Raw genomic sequence first — 27,746 nt, 5'->3', positions numbered from 1 at the left:
GGCAGAAAATCTTCACTGAGAGTTAAAACCTTGATGAGAATCAAGGGCTCACTGTGGAACTCACATATTTGTATGTCTCCTTTCTCTGGAATTTTGGACCCTAATATTCAACTTTTGTAACCTTTATATCCAATTGTCATGGACTGAATTCTATGAGACTGTCCAAAGCACTGCTTTTATTTAGCATACTACTCTCCTCTGCCAGGATTATTAAACTTTTACTCTAAGACAAACATTAGAAAATAGGTAGGAATTGCAGGTGCAGGAAGTTGAGATTGACTAACATAAATTAACCATAGTCTTTGCATCTAGCCTCTCAAGACCTGCCTGCATCAGTAGATCTCACATATCACGAAACAGATGATTTTGTTATTGTTGTTTGCTTTTGTATCACTTGTGAGATGGTTAATACTGACTGACAACTAGATTGGATTGAAGGATGCAATGTATTGATCTTGGGTGTGTCTGTGAGGATGCTGTCAAAGGAGATTAATATTTGACTCAGTGCGCTGGGAAAGGCAGACCCACCCTTATTCTGGGTGGGCATAATCTAATAAGCTGCCAGCACAGCTAGAATATAAAGCAGGAAGAAAAATGTGAAAATACTAGACAAGCCTAGCCTCTCAAGCTACATCTTTTGTCCTGTGCTGGATGTTTTCTGTCCTCAAACATCAGACTCCAAGTTCTTCAATCATGGGTCTTGGACTGGCTTTCCTTGCTCCTCAGCTTGCAGATGGTCTATTTTGGGACCTTGTGATTGTGTGAGTTAATATTTCTATCCCTCCAGAAAACCCTGACTAATACAGATTTTGGTATCAGGAGTTGCTCTAGAGGAACATAATATTAAGGATGGAGTTCTTTCGTTGTTTTGGGGGTTACTAGAGTTGGCTGCTTTATATGATTAGACCTGAAAATTCTAAGGACACTACTTGTAATAGTATGGAGACCACTGATCATGCTTGCATGAACTGTTTAGAGAGTTATGTAAAATAAATGCATTTAACACTCCTGATTCACCACTCATGAGAGGCAAGGAGTTTAGGTACTCTTTACATAATACCTTTGACCATATGTGGAGAACCATGGAACATAATGAAACTAGTTAGTGGATCCTAAGTTCACTGGACAAAGTGATGAAAGAAAATGATGAACTCAGAGATTCTAACTCCCAGCTTCAGAAGCAGATACTCAAATCTGCTAAGATTGCCCTGAGTGAGAGTCTTATCTCCTATAAAGAAAGAGCTGAAATTGTGGAAAAGACTACAAAAGCTCTTACCATGCAAATGGCTGACCTGCAAGGAAAGGTGCATGCTCCGCCTTGCCAGGTACCTACTATCCAAGTGAGGGCACTGATTGGAAAAGAATGGGAACTTGCAACTTGGAATGAGGATTTGTGGGAGGACACTTATGAAGCTGAAGACACTGGGTTTGTAAACTCTGGCAAACCTTGTTTGTCAGAAGAAATAGCTTCCCCATCCCCAGTAGCAGCAACATCCCCTCTCTAACCCATGCTGCCATCAGGCTTTCCGCCCTTGTCTGAGAAGATAAACCTTGCACTGCCTGAGGCAACAGTAATGCCTGAAGCGGTTACCAGGCAAGATAATGTTGATTCTCCTCATGACCCATCCCCAACACCACTTTTTTCTTCCAGACCAATAACTTAAGTCCTAGTGGGCCCCTAGAGATGACGTTCAGAGTGTGACCCATAAGGAGGTGCACGAGACTTGCAAAGAACTTCTTGAGTTTTCTAATTCATGGAAGAAGAAATCTGGAGAACACACATGGGAGTGGATATTAAGGATGTCGGATAATGGTGGAAGGAACATAGAGCTGAATCAGACTGAATTTATTGATTTGGGCCCACTAGGGACAATGCATTTAATGTTGCAGCTTGGAAAGTTAAAAAAGGTGCGAATAGTTTATGTGCTTGGTTAGCTGAAATGTGGATTAAAAGATGGCCCACTGAGGACAAGCTGAAAATGCCTGATCTTTCTTGGTGTAATGTAGAGGAAGACATCCAAAGGCTTAGGGATATTGGGATGGTGGAGTGGATTAGTCACTTTAGACCTAGTCATTACAGCTGGGAGGATCCAGAAAATATACCCTTAACCAACGACTGTTGAAATAGATTTGTGAGAGCAACACCTGCATCTTTGAAGAGACCTGTAATTGCTTTTTTCTGTATGTCACATCTAACAGTGGGAACCACAGTCACTCAACTACAAAATTTAAATTTAGTGGGAATAACTGGATCCCAAAGTGTCAGAGGCCAAGTGGCAGCACTCAACCATCAAGGGCAAAGTGGGTGTGGCTACTGTAATGGACAGCAGAGGCAAAGCAGCAATCAGAATAGTCTGACTTAAGTAGAGCTCCGTCATTGGCTAATTTATCACAGTGTTCCCAGAAGTTAAATTCATAGAAAGCCTTCCAGAATGCATACTTAATTTATATAAGCAGAAAATTACTCAGTCAAATGGACAAAAGACTAATTTGAATTATAAAAGCAGAGACCCATGGCCCCTCAACCAATTTCCAGACTTGAGCCAGTTTACAGACCCAGAACACCTTGAATGAAGGGCAGGCAGCATCCTCTTAAGGAAGGACTCCATTACACTACTTATAATTTATACAATGAATCTTTCTTCCATCCTTCCCCAAAGAGACCTCTGGCCTTTTACCAGGGTAATTGTGCACAGGGGAAAGGGAAATGATCAGACATTTCTGGGACTATTTCACAATGGATCTGAGCTGACATTGATTTCAATGGACCCAAAACATCACTGTAGTCCTTCAGTTAAAGTAGGGGTTTACAGAGTTAAAATAATTAATGGAATTTTACCTTAAGTCCAACTTACAGTGGGTACAGTGAGTCACCAGACTCATCCTGTGGTCATTTCCCAAGTGCCAGAATGCATTTTTGGCATAGGCATTTTTAGCAGTGGACAGAACCCCCACATTGGCTCCCTAACTGGTAGGGTTAGGGCTATTATGGTGGTGAAAGGCGAATGGAAGCAATTACAGCAGACTCCATTAGGAAAACAGTAACTCTAAACACTACTGCATTCCTGGAGGGATTACAGAGATGTGTGCCACCATCAAGGACTTGAAAGACACAGGGGAGGTGATTCCCACCATAATATCCCCATTCAACTCTCCCACTTGGCCTATGCAGAAGACAGAGACCTTGGAGAATGACAATGGATTATCATAAGCTTAACCAAATACTGACTCCAATTGCAGCTGCTGTACCAGATGTGGTTTCATTGCTTGAGCAAGTTAACACAACTCCTGGCACGTGCTATGCAGCCATTGACTTGGCAAATGTCTTTATCACCATTCCTGTCCATAAGGGCCACCAAAAGCAATTTGCCTTCAGCTGGCAAGGCCAGCAATATACCTTTACTGTCCTACCTCAAGGGAAATATTAACTCTCCAGCTTTGTGTCACAATCTTATTGGGAGAGACCTTGATCGCTTTGTGCTTCCACAAGATTTCACACTGGTCCATTACATTGATGACATTATGCTGATTGGATCTAGTGAGTTCAAAATAGCAAACATACTGGATTCATTGGTGAGACATTTGCATGCCAGAGAATGGGAAATAAACCCAACTAAAATTCAGGGAACTTCTATATTCAGTAAAATTTCTAGGGCTCCAGTGGTGTGGGGCCTGTTGAGATATTTCTTGTAAGGTGAAAGATAAGTTGCTGCATTTAACTCCTCCTACAACCAAGAAAGAACAATGCCTAGTGGACCTATGTGAATTTTGGAGGCAACACATTTCTCATTTGGGTGTATTACTCCAGCCCAATTATCGAGTGACCTGAAAGGCTGCCAGGTTTGAGTGGGGTCCAGAACAGGAGAAGGCTGTGTAACAGGTCCAGGCTGCTGTGCAAACTGCTCTGCCACTTGGACCATATGACCCAGCAGATCCAATGGTGCTTGATGAGTCAGAGGCAGATACGGATGCTGTTTGGAGCCTCAGACAGGTCCCCATAGGTGAATCACAGTAGAGGCCTCCAGGATTTTGGAGCAAGGCCCTGCCATCTTCTGCAGATAACTACTCTCCTTTTGAGAGATAGCCCTTGGCCTTTTGCTGGGCTTTGGTAGAAACTGAACATTTCACTATGGGTCATTAAGTCACCACGAGACCTGAACTACCTATCATGAACTGAGTGCTTTCTTATACACCTAGCCGTAAAGTGGGTCATGCACAGCAGCATTACATCATCAAATGGAAGTGGTATATATGTGATCAGACTCAAGCAGGTCCTAAAGGCACAAGTAAGTTAAATGAGGAAGTGGCTCAAATACCCATGGTCTACAATCTTGTCACCCTGCTTTCTCTCCCCCAGCCTGCAACGATGGCCTCATGGGCAGTTCCCGATGATCAGTTAACAGAGGAAGAGAAGACTAGGGCTTGTTTCACAGAAGGTTCTGCACGATATGCAGGCACTGCCTGAAAGTGGACCGCTGCAGCACTACAGCTCCATTGTAGGACATCCCTAAAGGACAGTAGTGAAGGGAAGTATTCCCAGTGGACAGAACTTCAATTAATGCACCTGGTTGTGCACTTTGCATGGAAGGAGAAATGATCAGATGTGTGATTATATACTGATTCATCGGCTGTAGCCAATGGTGAGGCTGGATGATCAGGGACTTGGAAGAAGCATGATTGGAAAATTGGTGACAAAGAAATTTGGGGAACAGGTATGTGGATGGACCTCTCTGGGTGGTGAAACACCAAGAAGATATTTGTATGCAAGTGCTCACCAATATGTGACCTCAGAAGAGGAAGGTCTTAATCAAATGGATAGGATGGCCTTTCCCCAATCACCCGTCATCGCCCAATGGGCCCATGAACAAAGTGGCCATGGTGGAAGGATGGAGGTTATGCATAGGTTCAGCAATATGAACTTCCACTCACCAAGGCTGATCTGGCTATGGCCACTACTGAGTGCCCAGTTTTCCACCAGCAAAAACCAACACTCAGCCCTCGATATGGAGCCATTTCTCAGGGTGATCAGCCAGCTACCTGGTGGCAGGTTGATTATATTGGACCTCTTCCATCATAGAAAGGGCAGAGGTTTATCCTCGCTAGAATACACACTTATTCCAGATATGGGTTTGCCTGTCCTGCATGGAATCCTTCTTCCAAGACTATCATCACTGGAATCACAGAATGCCTTATCCACCATCATGGTATTTCACACAGCATTGCCTCTGACCAAGACATGCACTTTATAGCTAAAGGATTATGGCAGTGGGCTCATACTCATGAAATTCACTGGTCTTACCATATTCCCTATCATCCTGAAGCAGCTGGATTGATAAAACAGTGGAATTGCCTTTTGAAGTTGCAATTACAATGCAAAGTAGGTGACAATACTTTGCAGGGCTGGGGTAAAGTTTCTCCGATAGCCAAGATTCCCAGGTCTGGGAATCAAGGGGTGAATGTGGAAGTGGCACCACTCACCATCACCTCTAATGACCCACTGGTGAAATTTTTGCTTCCTTTCTGTTCCCATGACATTATGTTCTGTTGGCCTAAAGGTCTTAGTTCCAGAGGGAGGAACACTGCCACCAGAAGACATGATGATTCCATTAAACTGGAAGTTAAGACTGCCAGTTGGTACCTTTGGGCTCCTGCTACCTTTAAGTCAACAGTCTAAGAAGGGACTTACAGTGTGGACTGGGTGATTGACCCAAACTATCAAGGTGAAATCAGTCTTCTATTCCACAATGTAGGTAAGGAAGAGTATTTGTTAAATACAGGAGATCCATTAGGGTGTCTCTTAATGTTAACCATTCCCTGTGATTAACATAACTACACCATCCCAATCCAGGCAAGACTACAAATGGCCCAGACCCTTCGGGAATGAAGGTTTGGGATACTCCACTAGGAAAAAATCATGATCTGATGGGGTGCTTGCTGAAGGCAAAGGGAATACAGAATGGATAGTAGAAGAAGCTAGTCATCAATACCAGCTATTATCCCATGACCAGCCGCAGAAACGAGGACTGTTATTGTCATAAGTATTTCCTCCTTCTTTTGTTAAAAACGTGTTTGTGCATGTATACACTTGTACTGAGAAAATATTTTCACTTAATTTCCTTTTTCCTTTATCAGGTGACATAAGGTTTATTGACTTCCTACCAGCTTTTAAGTATCGTAAACTCTATGTAATAGCATTTGGGTTTGGGATTGGTGAATTTCCGGTTGTAGGAAGTATAGTTGTAATATGTTAGGCATAATTATTTTTGTCTTTATTTGAAGATTAAGCATGATCTCAGGAGATGTGTATGTGTTCTAGCTGACATAATGTAGACTCATGATGGTTAATACTGAGCGTGAACTTGATTGGATTGAAGGATGCAAAGTAGTGATCCTGGATGTGCCTGTGATGGTGTTGCCAATGGAGATTAACATTTGAGTCAGTGGGCTGAGAACGGTAGACTCATGCTTAATCTGGGTGAGCACAATCAGATCAACTGCTAGAGCAGCTAGAATATAAAGCAGACAGAGAAATGTGAAAAGACTAGACTGGCCTAGCCTGACAGTCTACATCTTTCTCCCATTGTGGATGCTTCCTGCCATCGATCATTGGACTCCAAGCTCTTCGATTTTGGGACTTGGACTGGCTCTCATTGTTCCTCAGCTTGCAGATGGCCTATTATGGACCGTGTGATCATGTGAGTTAATACTTAATAAACTCCCCTTTCTATCTATCATCTACCTATCTATCTACCTACCTATCTATCTATCTACCTACCTATCTATCATCTATCTTATTAGTTCTGTTCCTCTAGAGAACCCTGAGTAATACAATCTGCTTTTCTAGTCCTCTTTGAGGTAAGTATTTGGCTAGAAGCTACTTGAAGGTAGTAGAATTAAAAATAATTCAGTTTTTAAAATATTGAACATGTAGTTTGTAATATTTAACATTGTAACACGTTATATGATTTTTATTACAGATTTCACTTATAAAAATCTATTTCATATGTTGCTAAAGTTCTTAGACATTTATTTTACTACTGATTTTTAAAAAATGCAATATAAATCTTTCATCTACTACCCACACCCAGAATATAATGAGTCCTCTAAATTTTTTTATCTGATTTTTTTTTTAAGTTCAGAAAAGCATAGTTTAATTTTACTGGTATTTGTACTACTCTCTGGGTCTTCTAGTTATCCATAGAGCTATGTCTATGCTTTTATTATATGTAGCTTGGTTGCCTCTGTTATTATCTTTATTTTTCAATTTCTTGACATTTTTAAGTATATTTCACATTTTGCATTAGTATTATCTATGTTCCCCTATATATTTTTTCTGACATAGAAATTTTAATAATTTTATTTAGTCAGTGTCATTTTAATGATATTTACTTTTATTCAATATTTATATTTATTTATGAGTTTATTTTTTCCCATGGCTCACAAGTCTGTAGAACACATTTAATTTGTAACCTGAGTCTTTGTAACATGTTTCTCTAACTTGTGCAATGAAGATAATTTTTATAATTTTCTCTGTATGTTTTTGTCACTAATTTTCATAATGCTAAATGTCTCCTTGGTCTTATTTTTGAGACTTATTTTTTGCTTACCATTATTATATTAAAGAATATATCCACACATGCATTCTCTTTGTTCCTCTTTTCTATCCATCTGAGCTCAGGAAATTGTCTCCACATTTTAAGCTGGAGTAGATGTACATATTTCATGAATTATTTTCTAGCTAATGTAAAACAATTGTGGTGTGTGTGTGTGTTTGTACACATAATGTGAACATAATTAGATTCATCAATAGCTTAATAAATTGAAATCAACAATTATTAATTGTTTTAATGTGTTAATGCATAAACATGTTATAATGGCAAATTATATATTTTATTTATTTTAATGAGAGTTCACCATATTTATGTTAGTACTATGGTTGTTCAGCTATACATTTCATTAGAGTTACATTAATTTTTTCGACATGAAATTAAGACAAATTAACTCCAGCTATTACTAAGCAGGTGTTTCTTTATATTAAACTGATACATATATACCTTTAATAATTAGAACTTAAAATTGAGAAGAATTTATATTATTTTTATTTGTTACTACAATGTATACATTTCCATTTTTCTATGCTTAGATAATGTTTTAAATTAAGCAGATGAAATTTAAAACGTAAAGTGATAGTGCAAGAAATATCTTTCTTTACTTTTACACAAAATTCCAGTCTTACAGGTTGAATATTTGAGATTGGAAGAAATGCAAATGGATGGCATATACTTGTTCTATAAGCATGCTAACATTAATTTTAATCTTACAAACGGGGTTTCCTGGAGAGAAGAAAAATATTGCGCTAGACAAAGTAAATTTCAGTGAAAACAAATTGACTGAGGAAAGTGGTGAGGATCCTGCAACAACTTACTGCATTAATGACTTACTCTCACTTCAAAATGCAACTTCAATTTCTAGTAATACAAGAGGTAATCTAATTCCCAAGATTTAGTGCCTGTTTTATCTACTTTAATTCTTTCTTATTTGCATTCTCTCCTCATTACAGATATATATTTCTCGCTCATACTCTGTGATCCCTCCACCCGAAGGTCCTAGACTATGAATGGGTCTTAGGGTACTAAAAACATGTCAGGTAAATCTATGGAACATTGGAGACTTCAGACAACAATTTTTTTTTTTTATTTATAAATTCAACCTGTAACATACGTTGTTCAGCTGCAAAAAATAAATAACTGATTATTCAATTAATTTAGTATTGAGTCTATAAATAGCAGCAATTATAAGAAAACTACATAACAATCCATCTCTGAGAATAAAGAAAGATCATATCATTGGCTAGCAACTATTGGTTTAAGTTAATAGAAAGAATGAAAGAGAAAGGAAGGAAGAAAGAGAGAAAGAAGGAGAAGAAAGAAATGATGAGTAGTAAAGAAGTACAGAAAAAAGAGGGAAAAGAAAGAAGGAAATTGCAACACAAATTTCAAATTAAAATACACTAGTACAATCAGAAATTTAATTCTCACCTTAAGCCTATGTACAGAATGAAGACAAAGAAGAAAATATTTGCTTGTGTCTTTATACTAATTTTATAAATAATTTTTAATTTCAAGCTCCGGGGTCAATGAGAACTACTTAGGAAAATGTGTTATTATGTATTAAGTTATGTGCCGATCAAAAATACAAGTAAAATAAATAGAAATCTATTAAATCAATGTTTTAGTGAACTTTAAATAACAATACTTGTATTTTATAGGATTTTGATGTAAATTGTTGTCATTTCCCTTGTAGATTATTACGCTGAAATATCAAAAACAGTGTCAAAGTTTAAGTTACATCCTAAATTATTGTTCAACTCTTCATAAACAAGTTTATTTAGCTTCTTCAGGCATAATCATTCTATATAGAAACAAAAATAAGATAAAATTATTAATCATTACAATATCTATCATCAAATGAGTTTTGCAATATGCTAAAATCATTAAGACTTAGTGATTTCAGTGGTTAGTACCTATGCCATACACAAAATTTAATAGGCCAGTAAACATGTTGTTTTGGTGTATATGTTAGCAAACAAGAGAGTTTGACTTAACCTAACAGTGCTATTTAAAAATTACTAAGACATGAAGTAGGCACTGAAAGTTTAAGACATAAAGTATTTCTGTAGCTTATTTCCAAACATAGAGAATTTAAACATATTTTCTTGATTAAAACCAGTGTATGGAAATAGACAACATAAATTCTTTCATTAATATATCAGATATATTATTTCATATTCTATTAATTAGCTTTTAGTCCACAACAGTTATTGGATCCAAATATTTTGCCCTGAATCTACTGTCTTAAAACAACAATCAAATTCAGCTCATTATTCTGTGGTTGTCAGTTTGACTGTACTCAGCTGAGAAGTGCTTCTGGCGATCTGGACTGGGCTCAATCATGCATTTGTGCTCAGCTGCCAACTATCTACCAGCAAGGTGTCGTCAGTTGATGAAGCAAGCTTGCCCAGGCTGGATTATACAATTTTGGAAAGGTCCCAAATACAGCAAGATATATTTCATGGCCAACCTCAGAGTCAGCGTAGGAGGATACTACCAAAGGCATAGGCTGAGAGAGAGGAATAACTTATGACTGTACTAGTATTCTAACACATGTGTGCTCTGTCTTATTTGAAAGTCCTCGTGTGTACCTTCTTCCCTCAATTTGAATAAAAGTGTAGCCCTCTAAGAGGATATCAAAGGCCTGCTTCCCAAAACTTCTTTCAGGTTCTGAACCATGAAGAACTATGTCCTCTGCTAAAGCACATAGTTATTAAACTACAGTTATATTCTCTGGTAAATAATAGTCATGTGCAATGCTAAATGTGATGGGACATGAAATTTATTAAATTTAGTGTAAAGTATTTTTAATAGGTAAAAGTTACAGGGAATATTTTAGTTGACAACTATGTACTTCTCTTTCAGTCTAAGAAAATATTATGAATAAAATAAAAATGAAACCTCTGTTTCACTGAATATGTCTCCCTCATAAAGAGATATAATTACATCAATTTTGAGATTTATTATTCTTTTTCTTTCTTTTTTTTTTTTTTGAGACAGGAGTCTTTCTCTGTCGCCCGAGCTGGAGTGCAGTGGCCAGATCTCAGCTCACTGCAAGCTCCGCCTCCCGGGTTTATGCCATTCTCCTGTCTCTGTCGCCCGAGCTGGAGTGCAGTGGCCGGATCTCAGCTCACTGCAAGCTCCGCCTCCCGGGTTTATGCCATTCTCCTGCCTCAGCCTCCCGAGTAGCTGGGACAACAGGCGCCCGCCACCTCGCCCGGCTAGTTTTTTGTATTTTTAGTAGAGACGGGGTTTCACTGTATTAGCCAGGATGGTCTCGATCTCCTGACCTCGTGATCCGCCCGTCTCGGCCTCCCAAAGTGCTGGGATTACAGGCTTGAGCCACCGCGCCCGGCCGAGATTTATTATTCTTATTCATGCCTTCATGTATGTATAGAATGTATATATCCTATTATATCTCTGTCAAAAACTGTCAATATTGAATATATTAATTGAAAAATTCTCTATATTATTACACAAGCCTTCTTTTTCACTAAATTTATTGTTGTTAGATTGATCCTTGTTAATAATGTAGTGCTAATGCATTGAAAATCACTGTTGAATTCTATTCGATTTTATGAGTAGACAGCACCATATGCATTTCCCTGTGGGTGATTGTTATTATGCAAAGGAGTGATTAGATACTGTGTGTGTCCCTGAGTTTAAAAACAAATGAACAGTTTATACTGGTTGAATTAATTAGAGGGAGATAATTTATGTTATTGTTAATGTTAGTCATTATGCTTTTGAATGAAACCAATATCTTATATTAACATAGACTATGATAATGAGTGTACATTTGAAAACTCTTGGCTAAATTCAACATTTCATATATTTTCTCCTGCATATATATACACACAATATTTGTACATATATACACATATATACATACACTGTATATATATAGTACATATATTGTGTATATATACACATATCTACATATACATATTCTGTGTGTGTATATGTATACACACACAGGATAAAATTTATATTTAAGTCTAAATTCATTTTGAATTTTTATATAAAGAAAGTTATAAATTAATCTTTTTGCTTGTGGACATTTGTCTCACCACCATTAGTTGAATAAACTTGTTTCTTCATTTAATTGCCTTTGCACTTTTTTTTATAAATCAGATGACTCCATTTGTGTGGGTATTTCGGACTCTCTATTCTGTTTTTTTGATATATGCATATCTATACTTTCACCAATACTATACTGTCTTAATTACTAGCTATCTTGATTACTGTGTAAATTACTTAATTACTAAATTTTCAAATTGAGTAATAAAAGTCTTTTAACTTTGTTATTTTCTATAATTGTTTGGGCTATTAAGGTTTCTTTTTTGCTTTGAATAAATTTTGAATTCACCTTTTTGGGATACTGAATTACATTAGATCTATAAATCAAATAATGGGTAACTAACATCATAACAGTATTGAGTCTTCCAATGCATGAACATAGTATATTTCTCGATTTATTTAGATCATCTTTAATTCTTTCATACAGGCTTTACAACTTGTAACAAATGTGTATTGCACATATTCTGTTAGATTTAGGCAAAACTATTTTATTTGGGGGGGCTATTGCATTTTAAAAATTCTGATAACTAGTGTGCAGTGCTAGCATAGTACAATTAACTTTCATATGTAGATGTTTTATACTACAACATTTCTAAACTCATTTATAAATTCTAGAAAAGTTTTATGTATTTTGCGGGATTTTCTACATAAAAATTATGTCATCTGCAAATACAGACAACTTTTGTTTCCTTATTTCTATTCGTTTCCTAGCCTTGTTGCACTGTACACTGTCTAGGACTTCCACTTGTTAAATTAAAAAAAAAAAAAAAAAGTCTGGTGCGGTGGCTCTCGCCTGCAATCCCACCACTTTGGGAGGCCGAGGTGGGTGGATCATTTGAGGATCACTTGAGGTCAAGAGTTCGAGACCAGACTGGCCAACATAGTGAAACACCATCCCCATCTACTAAAAATAGAAAAATTAGCTGGGCATGGTGGTGTGCGCCTATAATCCTAGCTACTCGGGAGCCTGAGGCAGGAGAATCACTTGAACCCATTGCGGTGGAGGCTGCAGTGAGCCACAGTCACGCCACTGCACTCCAGCCTGGGCGACAGAGTGAAATTCCGTCTCAAAAAATAAACAAATAAAAATAAAAAAATGAGAAGTCATCAGATAAAATTATCTCCAAATATATCAAATTTATCTGGGAATAAGCAAAGAGGATTATAATCTGCGATGCCTGGCCATAGCAAGCCACAAGGTGAGTCCAGTGAGAGAAAAATAAAGGGAAGCAGGGAGAAGTTTGCCTAAGAGGTTTTGAATCAAAGTTTGCTGGTTTCATAGACTCAGAGTCAGAGTTATTGTCAGTTTAGTAGTGGAGATGCTGTTACTGGGCAAGTATTATTTTGAGAGCATCTTGTCTGAATAGCTGTGTCCTACTGAATGTTTAGAGAAAACTCTGCCACAGAAGTATTTTCATAGTGTGAAACGTGCAAGCAGGAGATGTGTGAAGGACATGAAGAGATTTCATGTGAAGCTTTTAGAAAGTCCTTGGAAACAGTTATTTCAGACATGTAAGCATGAGTCTCCCTCTTTCATGCCTTTCTGGCCCTATTTTTTCCTGAGTCTGACTAGTGACTTTAGCCTCATTGCTATAACTGTTATACAGTATGATTTTGAAGAGGAGTAGGGAGAATTAACATCCTTGCTTTTTCCAGAAACTTACGGGGTGTATTAGTCTGCTAGAGCCACCATAGCAAAAGACCACAGACTAGGAGGCTTAAACAACAGAAATTTATTTTTACAAAGTTCTGGAGCCTGGAATTCCAAGATCAAGATGGTGACAGGTTTGGTTTCTCCCAAGACCTTTCTCTAGGTCTGGCAGAAGGCCACTTTCTTGCTATGTCCTCACATGGCCTTTTTTCTGTGCATGGGCATTGCTGGTGTTGGATGAAGACCCCAGCCTTACGACCTTTAAAGATTTATTTTCAACACAGTCACATTGGCGTTTAGGGCTTCAACATATGAATTTTGAGGGGAGACAACTCAGTCCACAACAGTGGGAGGGTAATCACTGTGTCACCATTAAACGAGATGGTAGCTGTAGATGGTAGTAGATACCCATTATTAGGCAAGGGCAATGAACTAACATTTCTATTTTACTGAGAGATTTTATCATGGATGAGTTCTGAGTCTGAATGAGTGTTTTATCTGCATCTGTTGGGATAATCATACAATTTAATTTTCTTATTTAATCTGCTAATATGGTGAATGACATGGATTGATTTTTGGTTGTAGAACAAGCTTTGTATTCCTGAGATGAACTCCATGGTCATTACAGGATTATCATTTTATATATTGCTATTATAGATTAAATTTGCTAATATATTATTGAGGATATTCACATCTATTCCATGAGAGATATTAAAACACTATCTTCATTTCAATGGTTTTATTGGTTTGGTTATGTGACAGTTGCTCTCTAAGAGGGTCCCTAATGATTTCCATATACTGGTATTTAGTGTCTAGTGCAAGCCCCTCCCTTAAAGTAATGTGCTTCTAATAGAACAGAGCAATACTGAGGGATGTTATATCTGTTATTAGGTTACAAAAACTGTGACATCCAAAGCAACAATAGATTCTCTTAACACTGGTTCTAATGAAGTAAATTCTTATGTTTGAGTCTCATTTGGCAAGAAACTGTAGGTGTCCTCTGGCAATTTTAATGAAAATGTTATTATAACTTTTATAAGTTGACAATACAGTGTACCAGGAAAATAAGTACTAATGGTTGATAAAATCCTATGAAATAAGACATGGAGAATCATTAAAAACAAATTTCAAAAAATATTAAGGAAAAAATATTACCAGATGTATACATTTAATATATAGCAAATTTAGTATTTTGATCACTGGTGGAGAGGCTGTAATATACAGTACTTTATATTTAATGGATTGTCTTAATAATTGAAACAACTACATTAATTTTACTTTATATACAATGCAACTTATAGATCAAAAACCTAAAATAAACATAAAATATTAAAAAACATTGGGGACATTTTTCTCGGTATGGAACCAAGTAATAATTTTGAGATTATAAACTACCACGGGAGAACAGTTTCTATTAAATAAAAAGCTACGTGTTGCATTTGAAATAGTATTTGCGACACGTATTATATTAAAAATATATCCAAAAGCAACAAGGCAACCACAAAGAGATAATAGTGTATGTTCAAATAATACATAAAGGCAATTTATACCAGAAAAAAATGGAAATAAACATAGGCAAAGAGCTAAAATGTGATAAAAATAGGGACATTGAAATCAATGCATTCACTTTATTTTACTTTTTGACTTTCCTTTTAGAAAATAGTAAAAAATATTTTGTTAAATGCTAATAATGAGTATTTTGGGAGAAACACCCCATAACAGACTTAATGAGATTTACAATTTCTAACCCATACCTCAAGGGGAATTTGATAATACTTACTTATTTGTAACATGCACATAACTTTGACAATATGGATATGAATAGATATGCAATAATATTAGATTAAAATTATTTGTAGATGAGGAAATAATAAATTTACGTGGCGATTTCCACCATATAAAGATTTTCTTGATTCCCTCCATAAACTAGGACAAAGGGATATTACTAAGCAAGTTTTTATAAACCGATGGCTTAAGGGTTTGTTTAGGTTTAATTTCTAGCTCCCTCATTTATTTCTAAAATATCCTCTAATTCTTTCTCCCCATTCTCCTCTCTCTTACATTTATCTCTTAAGTCCTTTTATACTATTATAAATGAAGAAAAGGAGATTCAAGGAGTTACGAGCCTTATCCACTGTCATAGACTTTAATATGTGTTAGAAACAAATGTAAATTTAAACATAGGTAACTATAAAACCAGCAATCTATCTGATATACTAGAAAGGACTAATTCTGGCCAATATTAAGCTACTTATGAGAGTAATAATAGTAAGGTAATCTTTTTCTTCAAGTATGCAGATACCATATAAAATTTTCATGCCTAGTATTGTTTAAAATACTTGAAATACAGCAGTGTATATACAGAACTAGAACATGCATGTACTAAATATGTCTTTAGTTTTCATAGAAAGAATATGTCACATTTTGTTTAACACACTAGAATAATTGCTGTTCAATCACTTCCATACCTAAGACCCTAGCTGGTGGTGATTTGTGAATCATTACATTTATTCATTAAGTAATTTAAAAGGGCTTTTTCTTTTTTTCTATAAAGCTCATTTATAAAACCATCGGATATGAACAGAACTTCATAATTACTACAGCATTTAACCCTTATACAAATTTTGAGGGTAGTGAAAGCAATAATTATTTTCTGAGGAGTAAATTAAGGTTCAGAGCTCTTAAGTTTCTGTTTTTACTACCTGGTGGTGTGGGCACAAACATACCAGTCGTTGAATGCCCTATCAGCTTTCTCACCATTTGTGTGTTTCTCCTGAATGTCATCTACAGATGTTAGCAAATGAGATACTGAGAAGTAAAAAAGCAAACAAACAAGCAAACAAAAAAACTACCCAAGACAAAGTAAAACTTGTCTTGGGTAGACAAAGGAAAGAAACATGTCAAACCTCTATCACTCACATATGACTAAATCCTTTATTTCAGAGTTTTATTGATTTTAATTTTTCAAATTATCTAGAAGTAGTCTTGTAGATAGATATATATTGACCTTCTTGTACAACCTGTGGCCTTCTTGTTATACTTTGTTTTTTTGGTCATTTACATGGTTGCTTTATGTAGTACAATAGCTAAAATAAATGAATAAATAAATAAATAATAGATATATTCATTTATTTTTGTCTGAGAAAACCAAAGTGGAGAAAACGTGCATTATTTTTTCAGGTATCCCTTTGGAATGATCCTCTCTTAAGTCAAGTAGAAAAAATCTCTTTTCTATTCCACTAACATATTTAACCATTAGATTCTGGGTAGCTGTGAGTCATTACCTTGTGTTTATTTTCCTAAAAATATAATGCATAGGCAAAACTCAAAGCAAGATGCATTCTTCTAAATATACATATACATACACACACACACACACACACACACACATATATCATGTCTAGGATTTTAGAAATACTAGAAAGGCAGCAATACAACTGTCTAGTTAACTCAATTCTACTCTATTTCTTTAGTTAGCATTTTCAAACTATTTCTAAGTTTATTATTTGCACCTGCATGTAAATCACACTGTTATTCACCTGAACAGCTTCTTTTGGATAGCTTCCCAGATTGGAGCCATTTATACACAAAATTGCCTTTTTGGCAGAAATTCTAAGTGAAGTAAATAGTCTTGATTGGTCGGTACATAAAATCCACAAATGTACAGTTAGGAAAGGAAGAGTCTGTACTGTAATTGTCCAAAAAGCAGTGCCTGGCAGTTGTTAAGTGAAGTATTTTTATTGGATATTTCTATACTAAGAAGACGACAAGATTGCAGTTTTCATTTAGTGAATGGAATAAATTCAACCCTTGTAATTTCCTATTCACTTGAAGATCTTTGTTGCCATAGTGCCATGAGAGCGATACTCCACATTGATTTGTATTACTGCAGCTGAACCTCACCAGGCTTTTAGGAGCTACATAGTGCTTACTGACTCTGTTTTGTATTTGTATGTTTACAATTATACCAGCTTCTTTTTTTCTAGGATAAGTGAGAAAGACTGTGTTAGGCTACTAATGAAGAGTATTAACATATATTATACATTGTAGTTAAAAGCAAAGGATTTAAACTCTTTGGATTCAAATCTTGCTCAAAAGGTTAAATCATGGGCAAGTTCAATGGCAACTTACCTGCTCTCTACAGGATTCAGATTCTTCAGACTTTATGACAAGCAAAAATTAAGGGCATGCCTAACAGGGTAAGTGTGAGGAGCAAATGAGGGAATAAGTGAAAATAATTCATAAATGATCCATAATATGTATTTCTCTTCGTGATAGTAGTAGTAGGTTAATATTAGCATTATTTAAATTCACTTAAATCTTTTGATGTTAACATTGTAATAATTTTAAAATACAGTACTAACCCCTATTTTATGGTTAAAGAAAATTAAGTCCAGGGACATTGAGTCACCCCTTACAGATCAAGTAGGAAAAGCAAACCCCAAAGAAAAAAAGTCTGTTTTTCTATTGCATGTGATTTAATATAAGAATAAGCATTCAATATTTGAGGGCTTTCTTATTTTTCCAAATAAACATTCTTTCGGGTTCTTGTAATGCTTTAGTTTTATCATTCTAAGCACCAGTTATCATTCTTAAGTCCTATAATAGGGCTGAACTTTTTACTTAGGTATTTTGTGCTTTAGATTGTAAAGGCCATATATCATAATATACTTAATCTTAAATATGAGGTTATTTAGTTACTTCTTTCCCATTAAATCACAACAGAAAATTTGACTTAATAACCAGCAGAAGTTATATGTGATACTGAAAAGAATCTCTCATACAATAAAACATAAATAATAACAATAATACATAAATAATCATAGTAACAAAATTAGCTTTTCTCAACAGCATATTTATTACTTTTTAAAATAGGAAGTCAACAGCAGCATGAAATAGGAGACATATTATCAGTAGAAAAATTATTCAAAATTATTAATTTGAAAGAAATGTTGCTCAATATTATTCTTGTCTACTGAAAATTTTGCATACTAAAACTATGCTCATTTTCAATATTGTCCTGAGTTAAATATGTATCCCTAAATTGCTGAACAATTTATAATATACTTTTTTTACTCATTTATTTCTTAATACATATTTAAGGTAATGCTATATTTAAAACTGTTAAATACAATAAAACACAAATCTGGTTGAAAGGATCTTACAATTTTCTTGAAAAGATATCTATATTGAGAAACATGATTATGAAAATATTATAATGTATAAAATCATAAAATATGCATTAAAGAATCCAGAATTTTAAAAGAACCAAATTCTACAGTGTTATGAAATAGAACACTAAAACAGATAAAAACAAATACTGTGCAATTGGCAGAAAATAAGGAGTAGAACAGTGAATTGCTGGAGGAAACACATCATGAAGATGTTCCAAATAATCTCTATTGACACAAAGGGAAAAGATTCTCACTTTCTGTGATTTGTCAGGAGAGTTTCAGTATTAGAGTCAGACAAATTTGATTATAACTGTAGAGCCAAAAGCTGCCAGTGTATAATACTAGGCTTCAATTGCATCATCAGCAAAATAGAGATAACATTTACCTTATTGAGCTGCTTAGATGATTACATAAAGTAACACATTAAAGTATCAAAATTCTATTAATTGAAAATTTTAGGATATTTTAATCTCCTGTTCAATAATTCCTAAAGAAATACGTCACAGATGATGGAAGAGAGAATTACAAGGAAAACACATTCAGCTTCTGAAGACTTTGAGGAAAGACACAGCAGTTTCAGAGAGAGCAGGTATTTTTCCTATTCATCTTTACCCATAGTAGCTGATCATATAAACAGAGCCTGCTTTACAAATTTTAGTCTTTTTAAGTCTTTTAGTCTTCCGTTAGTGGAAGAGACAGACTTTTAGTACATTATCCAATTTAAACATACCCTGCGCAAAGGTTAAGAGGTACACTGAATTAGGAGACCCTCCCTAAAAGAGAATATATCACAGGGGATTTAGAGATTAATTTCTTGAGAAGGGAAGACTTGTTCTGACCTGTGAAGAATGGGAAAGAGTGAACCACGTATAGAGGAGACTATAAGGAAATCTTCTTACAGGAAAGATCTCGCTAACAGAAGAATGATGATAAATAGAAGAGAATGGGGAAAAAGGCCAACATGATTGAAATGGAAAAATCAATGGATAAGACAGGGAGGAAGACAGAAAGAAAGAGAAGAGAGAGAGAGAAGGGCTAATTTCAAGATCTTTCAGGATAACGCAAGTAATATTTGGAGCAAGATGAGTTTCTCAGATTTGCATGTTAGGAAGTGCTCTGCAATTTCAAGAACTTATTATTATGGGGGCAGTGCGATAAGACTCAGTGGTAGTAGATCACTTGGAAATTTAGATAATTATTTTAGAAAAATATAATGGTGTTCTAATCGAAGTGTTATGATTGACTAAGTTATTGTTAACCAATAATCGTTGTTTAATTTGTGGGGGATAATTAAACTTATTTTTACAGCCTGGTTTATACCTGTGACACATTTTATCCACAGAATTACATGGGAAAATGTCACTTAATAGAAAAAGAAGCTGCAAGGACCAGTATGTTCTCTTTTCTCACTGCCGGGAGACCAGCAATGTTCCAGTTAGAGAATACTCTGTCAACCTACGTCTCTGAATTAAGACAACATAGAGCAAGGATGCAGCCAACCAGAAATCACCTTATAGTACAGGACAGTTAAATTTTAAGCCACTTATATTTTGCAGTCATTGTTACTGGCATATATTATCCTGATTGATACAGTGGAAACATTGCACATGAAGATAAGTGATCCAGTTTGAGGGATATTTCTCATGTAAAATGGATTAACAACATGATGAATTGGATAATAGGTCTGTGTCAGTGACTGGTGTGAAGTTAAACTCCATCTGGTTACACAACTGAGAACCAGATGGAGGGAGATGATTGAGCTTAGATAGAAAAGAGCAGAAGATATAAATTATTGATCAGAATTAATTCTAGAGCTCTGTTCCTTAAGACAATGCATTGCAGTTATCTTTACTATCTTATTCCAGCATTTGTATCAATCCAATTGAGTAATCATTAAACATAAAAGATCCTCTGGTGTCAAAGAGACTTTTGGACATGATAGTCATATTCATGAGTGTAATGAATGAAAGCACCTGTGACCATGGAAATGTTACTCTGGTTAAGAATTTCTCTTTCCAGAATTAAAGCTAAAGATTTCAGAGTTCTAATATATTTTCAATAGATAATGTCATGAATGATATTTCCTGCTTAATTCATGGGATATGAGTGTCACATGCTGAATGACAGTATTGGGCATGAATCATACCCGAATGACTTCTCTTCAATGTCTTCTCTTTAGCATTAACAATTATAATTGTCACCTTTTGAATAAGAGGAGTATTTCTAAATAATTCAACTTTTTACACAACTCATTACTGGTGCCTCATAATAGTCTCTAAGATATGCCAACCATCAGTAATAGTTTCTGATAAAAAATAAAAATATTTATACTTTAAATATCATTTTTATTTCTATTACTTAAGTTTTCCATACTTACAATCTGTACTATAATCCACCTTTAGCTGAGGGAAGCAAAGGTGGACATTGATTTTGATATTGTGTGGTTCACAAGAGCACAGAATTTTTGTAAACATTAATCTGTAGCCTTATCTTTACATGTGAATAGAGTTTTTTTACTCCATTAAGGATATGCCCATTCATAAATTATACTGTAGTAAGTGATTAATAGGATTAATAGATGAAACCAGCAGACAGAACATGTGCATGTATTTTACTTAAACTTGATTAATAGTTAATTTTGAAATTAGAACTTCTTAAGGTGATTTCATGATATAGTTGAACAGTGTAAAATGTAGTGCTAGTATAGATATATATAAAGGAAATGTAATCGGACATTATTAGCAGATCAATCCATGAATATACTTTTTAAATACACACATACTTCTGTTTAGCACTAAAGTGCTAAATAATTGAGTTTATAAATGAGATTTTTGTTTCACTGTGCAAAAAGTTTCAACTTCAGAATGTCATGGGTCTCTTTTATATGTACTCTTTTAGACAATATCATCTATTCTTTCCAAATAGAGGACAATTTGTATTATAAAAGATAAAGGTTGCCAAATGTAATATCAATGTGTTGATTAATCATTTTACTTGTGTTGAAAATGCCTAGATTAGATTTACTGATTATTAATAATTCTGTACATGTTTCATTAATTTACTTGCACTTTTATGACACCCTCTAAAATATCTCTGATCTTATCCACAACATAATGCTCTGATTTTAAACAAACTGCATTCCACTAAAGGAAACAGAGCAATCTTTTCTTCAGTACTGAGCTTACCCTTTAAGTTCTACTTCTGTTCCTGAGGAATTCTGAGTGCAAAATTTTCTTTTTGTAGTTCTACTACTTATTCAAACACGCATTAGCAGATTGAGCATATGATTTTCAGAATTTTAATGGAAAACTTGCTGAAAGCATTATTTTTCCTTTTATGTTTTTCTAGGAATTCACATATTTTCTAAAAATTTTAAAAAGATTTTCACACAGCTAGAAATAGCATGCACTTATTATTTTCTCCCTGTCTCCCTTCTTTTTCAGTTGTCCACAGAATTATCCATTTTATTAGATTTTAAAATACAGCGTTTACGTTTGTTGCTAATCTGTTGTAATTTCATTCCCTATTTAGTTTGATTTCCTGAATTAAATATTGTATATGTCCACTTATTTTTAGTGTCTAGAGGCAAATACATAGAAAATTGACTTTAAAAAAATTAATGAAGTGTAATTTATATAACAAAAGGCTAAATCTTAAATATACAGATCATATAGTTTTTTCATAGTACACTCCTATATACCTACCACTCAAAACAAGACATCAAACATTATTTATCATTCAAGATCTTCAGAGATCCTTCACATTCATCAACATTCACAGAGTAATCACTTCTGAAGACAGGATTTCAGGATCTTCGTGTAAAGACTGTGAAAATCTGTTACTTGATGACAGCAGAGAGAAAATAGGGTGACACTTTCAAAATTAATCTTATCAAAACTCTGAAAATTAACCTAAGACTCAAAAATCGAATGTGGGCCTTAAGAAAAGTGGCTGGATCTCAATAAAAATTTCAAGTTTTGTTGCATTTTAACTTGACTTGCTCTGGGGCGGAAAGCCACACAGGCAGTTCACCAACACCTGGTACGTACATGAATATGCAGCATATAGCAGATCTGCTATATGCTGTACACATATGTGATATACATATAGCAGATCTGCTATATGCTATGCAAATATATTATACATACATAGCAGATCTGCTATATGATATACATGAGAGCTATATGATATGCATATAGCAGATCTGCTGTTTTGTGTATATGTATATATAGCCGAAGTGGCTATATGTATATAGCTCTCCTTTGGTTTTCATTTACATGGAGTACCTTTATCCATCCATTCACTTTCAGTTTCTGTGGAGACTGGAGAATTTAATTCATTTGTATTTAAGATTATTATTAAGAGCCAAGGACTTACTACTGCTATTTTATTCTTTTATAGTTGCTTTATAGATTATTTTCCTCCTTTCTTTCTATTTTGTTGTCTTCTTTTATGGTCAAGTGATTTTCTCCAGGAGCATGTTTTGATTACTTGCTATTTGTATTTTGTGTATTTACTATAGCTTGTTGCTTTGTAGTTATGAATCTTACAAAAATCATTTTATAGTTATAGCACATTATTCTAAGCTCGTAAAAATGTATTAGTTTCTCAAGGAAGAAATCTCAAGGTAGACAAAAAATATGTTTTGAGGTAAGAACAAAACCATAACAAACCAAAACTTATGGGATGCAGCCAAGCAGTGCTAAAGGAAAATTTATAGCGGTAAATGTCCAAATTGAAGTAAAAAGGGACAAATTTAATAAAGTAAACTTCTGCTATTAGAAATTAGAATTCCGGCCGGGCGCGGTGGCTCAAGCCTGTAATCCCAGCACTTTGGGAGGCCGAGACGGGCGGATCACGAGGTCAGGAGATCGAGACCATCCTGGCTAACACTGTGAAACCCCGTCTCTACTAAAAAATACAAAAAAAAAACTAGCCGGGCGAGGTGGCGGGCGCCTGTAGTCCCAGCTACTCGGGAGGCTGAGGCAGGAGAATGGCGTAAACCCGGGAGGCGGAGCTTGCAGTGAGCTGAGATCCGGCCACTGCACTCCAGCCCGGGGACAGAGCGAGACTCCGTCTCAAAAAAAAAAAAAAAAGAAATTAGAATTCCTAGTTTCTAAAAAAAATCTAAAGTAATGAAATAGAAGGCAGCAATAAGGATTAGTACACCAATAAATGAAAAAGAGAGTAGAAAGCAATACAAAATATCAAAAAATAAAGTCTCTTATTAAAAAAAACAAAAAACAAAAAAACAAAAATTGACAAACCTTAAGCTATATATCCAGGACAAAGCAAGATTATAATTAATCAAATCTTGAATGAAAGAGCATCATCATTACGAAACTTACAGAAATAACAAGGATTGTAGAGAAATATTTTAAAAACTCTATTAAAAAAATAGCTGACTACACATCAATATGCTTTATAAATAAAGACACAAAAATTTTGAACATTCTACCAAACCAGAACCAGCACTCTATAAAAAGGATTACACAATATGACTAAGAAAAATTTATTCCAGGAATGCAAAGTGGTTTAACCTGTAAAATCATTCAACGCAATACATGACAGTAATGGAACAAAAGACAAATAAATAAATAAATAAATAATGGTAATCTCAATAGAAATAAAGAAAAACTTTTGATTAATTCCACCATGCTTTCTTTATTAAAATGTAGTACCAAACTGAGGGTAAAAAATAACTCTCAATCTGAAACTAATTGGCTTTTCTGAAAAATAGCAATTAACATCATACATAATGATGAGACTTAAATGCTTCCCCTCTAAGACAGCAAACAAGAACAGAATGTCTGCTCTTGCTACTTATACTTAACATTATTCTAGAGTTCAAGACTGGGCCATTAATGCAGATAAAAGATATAATATCTATCCTGCTGGACTGGAAATAAAGAAATAAAACTATCTCTCTTCACAGATGCCAGGATCCAACATAAATGGAAAACTCCTAAGGAATACATACATACACAGACACACACACACACACACACACGCATACACCACAGATGAAACTATTATAACTAACATACAAGTTTATAAAATTGACAGAATTCAAGATCAGTGTACAGAAATCAATTTTATGTATAGATCCAAAGTGAAAATGTTATTAAAATATATTTGTTTATAATAGGTTCAAAAAATATTTAAGAATAAGTATGGAGATTGACTTCTAACATGTATGTATTTTTGTTGCTGTTGTTTTTATGGTAATAAAATCTTTCTAAAATTAGATACTGCTATTAGTTGAACAACTTTGTGAATATTGTGAAAACCATTGAATTATACATTTTAAAAGCTGAAGTTTTTGATACATAAATTACGTCTGATTAATGCTGTTATGATTACTTTTCTGAATTCTAGCATTATATATTATTTTTCACTGTTCCAGAAGTGCATTTAAATGAAGTAATATAGATTATAATTTTTTGTCTGTCTTCTTATATACAAAAAATAACTGCAAGATCCATACATACTGTTGCATATATCATTATTTCGTTCTTGTTCTTGCTATGTAATATTCTATTACATAAATATATCAGAAATATTTATCCATAAATTTATAAATGTCTACCTGGTTTCTAGTCTGGACTATCATGTGTAAATGCTAGGAAGTCATTCTATATATCATTTTGTCACCGCATACATTTATTTCTCCTGTGAGAAGATATAAAACTGCCATTCTTGGAGCATAGGGTAGGTATATTACACATAGTAAGTCATCAAAAATGATGAAATAAATATCCTCTCCCACCAACAACGTGTAAAAATTTCAATTATGTAATACAACAGAGTGAAACTCTTTTAAAAAATTGATCTGACACCAGCTTTTGAATTTAATAGATATCATGATTCATTTTGTCTTCTATTTTTACTATTTATCTCTTTTCTTCTTTGTTCTATAATTTTTCTGTTTTTCTGCCTACTTTCAGTTTAACAATTAGCTATTACGTGCAGTCTACGCTTTCATATTTTAATTGAATTTCATTTTCTTTGTATATTGAAGTCTAATAAGTGATTACATAACTCAATGAAGCATTTTAAATAATTAAATTATAATCCTAATAAGAAAGTCATTTATCATGAAAAGCACATCACAAAGGGTTTTCAATTTGTAAATGTAAATACAAAAATCTGAGATCTGAAGAACTGAATTTCTAAATCTAGCATTATAGTTTCAGTATTGACATACATTTTTGTAGATAATCTAGATAAGGCCATAACTTTTATAGAGAAACATGCAGTCTTTGAAGGAAAATTTTGTTTTACAGGCTACGTTGAGGCAACCCTGCACCTAAGATTCAAGACTTTTACTGGTCTAATGCCAGAACAGCAATGATATTATATTGACATAACTTATTTATTGCTTCAAAAATATTTTTCTTTCTAGTACATGAAATTTCTGACAGGACAAAGTTACATTGTTACTTTGCATTTCTTCTGATTCTTCCATAAAATGCTAGGGGGAAATGAAAAACCTATGGAACAGAACAATTTTTTATTCTTTTCTTTGAGACAGAGTCTCACTCTGTCACCCAGGCTGGAGAGCAGTGGTGCGATCTTGGCTCACTGCAAGCTCCGCCTCCTGGGTTCACGCCATTCTCCTGCCTCAGCCTCCTGAGTAGCTGGGACTACAGGTGCCTGCCACCACGCCTGGCTAATTTTTTGTATTTTTAGTAGAGATGGGGTTTCACCATATTAGGCAGGAGGAACAGAACAATTTTTAAAATTTATTACTATGATTCTTTAACACGAAAAAATTGAAATATATCATTTTGTCTCTTTTAATTTTACACAAACATCAGAATATATACTAATTTTAAAGTTATAAGAATTTGTTTCTAAGTTATCAATTATTAATAAAAAACTTGGCCTGGCGTGGTGGCTCACGCCTGTAATCCCAGCACTTTGGGAGGATGAGACAGATGGATCAGGAGGTCAGGAGATTCAGACCATCCTAGTTAACATTGTGAAACCCCATCTCTACTAAAAATATGAAAAGAAAATTGGCCGGGAGTGGTGGTGGGCACTTGTAGTCCCAGCTACTGGGGAGGTTGAGGCAGTTGAATGGCGTGAACCCTGGAGGCAGAGGTTGCAGTGAGCCGAGATCCCACCACTGCACACCAGCCTGGGTGACAGAGCGAGACTCCGTCAAAAACAACAACAACAATAACAACAACAACAACAACAACAAAAACAATTGAAGTATAAATTCTGGTAATTTTCTAAAAGGTCTAGGATGCAATATACCTCTAATAAAAATAACAGGTTTTAGGTTTTTTATTCTTCAAATTTACATTTACATTAAATACAAACAAAAAGTATATCTGAGATTCTAATGAATAAATATCCCATATAAAAAAATCAAAACTGGTCGGGCGTGGTGGCTTGCACCTGTAATCCCAGCACTTTGGGAGGCTGAGGCAGGAGCATCAATTGTCAGGGCTTCAAGGCAAGTCTGGCCAATAAATAAAACTTACTTGTTTCTTAGTAAATATAAAGCACTTTCTAAAACCATTGCACATGGTGACTTGGCCAAGGAAGTCCATTGAGGTTTCCGACGAACACTTAACCCGGCAATATCAGTTAATTTTACTGATACATCATCCTAGAATATAAATTTATCTAATTGTAATTGTTGGATTTTACCATTATTAAATTACCGTTATACCACTTATACACTTTGATTACATTATTTTTGGCTGTCTAGAAACAATAAACTTGAATAAAATCAGTATGAAGTGCCTTAAATTGTTTCAAAATTAAAATATTTTTATTATGTTTGTGCAACTTTTCTTAAATAACCATGTACAGCCATCAACATTTTTCCAAAATGTTGTGTGTTGTATGTGTCTATATCTCCTGGCAGAAATTAATGACTGAGATGGAAAGAGGAAGAGAGAGAGACGGGGGGCAGGGGGGGAGAGAGAGAGAGAGAGAAAGAGAGAGAGAGACAGAAAAATAGAACCATACACCTGTCTGGTTCAGATGAATGATGTAGCATAGATTTGGCTTTGAAATAATTACTTAGAAAATTGGAAAAAACTGCTTTAAAGTTCACATGGAACCAAAAAAGAGCCCGCATTGCCAAGACAACCCTAAGTCAAAAGAACAAAGCTGGAGGCATCACACTACCTGACTTCAAACTATACTACAAGGCTACAGTAACCAAAACAGTATGGTACTGGTACCAAAACAGGATATGGACCAATGGAA

This window comes from Colobus angolensis, unplaced genomic scaffold (genome assembly GCF_000951035.1).
Source record: "Colobus angolensis palliatus isolate OR3802 unplaced genomic scaffold, Cang.pa_1.0 Scaffold127, whole genome shotgun sequence".
Taxonomy (NCBI): Eukaryota; Metazoa; Chordata; class Mammalia; order Primates; family Cercopithecidae; genus Colobus; species Colobus angolensis.
Note: the sequence above shows the minus strand (reverse complement) of the source record.